Source organism: Mastomys coucha, unplaced genomic scaffold (assembly GCF_008632895.1).
Source record: "Mastomys coucha isolate ucsf_1 unplaced genomic scaffold, UCSF_Mcou_1 pScaffold5, whole genome shotgun sequence".
NCBI lineage: Eukaryota > Metazoa > Chordata > Mammalia > Rodentia > Muridae > Mastomys > Mastomys coucha.
Genome location: NW_022196911.1, coordinates 74,519,074 through 74,520,743, shown reverse-complemented (window position 1 = coordinate 74,520,743; position 1,670 = coordinate 74,519,074). Strand labels below are relative to the sequence as shown.

The following is a 1,670-nucleotide window of genomic DNA, read 5'->3' as shown; positions in this document are numbered from 1 at the left end:
TTTGTTTGTTTGTTTTTGTTTTGTTTTGTTTTGTTTTTCGAGACAGGGTATTTCTGTGTAGCCCTGACTGTCCTGGAACTCACTCTGTAGACCAGGCTGGCCTCAACTCAGAAATCTGCCTGCCTCTGCCTCTGAAGTGCTGGGATTAAAGGCGTGTGCCACCACGCCCAGCAATAGTGATTCTTTTTAATTTGGCAGGAACTTCAGATTTCTTTTCATCTCAATGGTAAAAATAAAAAAATTCTTACCAGTCCAAGCATTCACTGAAATGGTACCAGACCATAATCTAATGAAGACCCAACTATTCTTATTCTGTCATTCTCTTCTACACTGAAATTTCAGCAACTGAGCACCCTTGTGTCATGCTGCATGATATTTACAGGTAAATGCATTTTTTTTTTAAATGTAGAATGCTTCACAAATATGCGTGTCATCCTTGTGCCAGGTACCGTGCTAATCTTCTCTGTATTGTTCCAAGTTTAGTATATGTGCTGCCGAAGCGAGCACAGGCCAGTGGAATTTTAAAGACCTTTTGCTTAAGAAATGTATCACTCGGGCTGGTGAGATGGCTCAGCAGGGAAGAGCACCGACTGCTCTTCGGAAGGTCATGAGTTCAAATCCCCGTAACCACATGGTGGCTCACAACCACCCATAATGAGATCTGACGTCTGGTGCATCTGAAGACAGCTACAGTGTACTTACATATAATAAATAAATAAATCTTAAAAAAAAAAAAAAAAGAAACGTATCACTCAAGAGTTGGTTGTGCAGGAGATTCCCTCCTCATTAGGGAATTTATCCGCTTCCCTCAGAACTACAAGGCCATGTTCTCTTGGTTTCTGAACTCGTGTCATGTAGCCTGGCAGTGGCAGCTTTGGAACCACTCTGTAGAGAAAACAGCCAGAAATTCTGATGCTTTCCGTTTAAATCGACCTCTAGATTTTTAAAATTACATGTATTTGTTTATTGTTATCTGTATGTGCTATGGTGTGTGTGTGTGTGTGTGTGTGTGTGTGTGTGTGTGTGTGTGTGTGTGTGGATATAGGTCAGAAGAAAAACCTGAGGGAGTTGGTTCTCTTCCACCATGTGGGTCCAGGAAAACGAACTCAGGCTGGCAGGCTTGACAGCGAGTGTCTGTACTACCCACTGAGCCAGCTCCCTAGCCCCAGTTCCACATTTCAAAGAGAAATGATGCATTTGCATGCTTTGATTATATCAGGTTATTGTCTCAAATGTTGACCATATAAATAATTCAAATTAATTCATAAATATGCAATGGACGTAATAAGCATGATAAAATACTTTGAAGAAAATACTTAGGCCCTTGGATCTGCCCCAGCTCTCAGTCCTCCTCGGCTCTGATTTCTCTGAGCATACAGGATGAGCACTACCTTGATGTTCCCTTCTATTCAAAATATGCAAAGTTGCTATTTACCGGTTTGCAATTTGCATGACTCAAATCCTGCCAGAACACAGGGAGAGGGGCACAAAGTGACAGGTGAATTTGCCAAAAGTGATCACCAAGGCAAAAAAAATCCCGCATACAGATCTTTGCCACCCTGGGGTGTTGCAAAACATAGCCCTTGGCTGACTTCTAGAGAGGGTTGTTAGTAAGACAGTGAAAATATCGGGTATAAAAGGTTATGTGGGATCTCAGGCATCTAGTGTCT

The 1,670-nt window shown here is 41.9% G+C and overlaps 1 non-coding gene across 1 annotated transcript; it reads right to left on the bottom strand.

Moving 5' to 3' along the window:
- Positions 1–399: 399 nt before the first annotated feature.
- LOC116079341 lies at positions 400–507 on the bottom strand. The gene has a single exon (XR_004113913.1). It is a non-coding gene; the product is annotated as a U6 spliceosomal RNA (small nuclear RNA).
- Between the last annotated feature and the right edge of the window lie 1,163 nt (positions 508–1,670).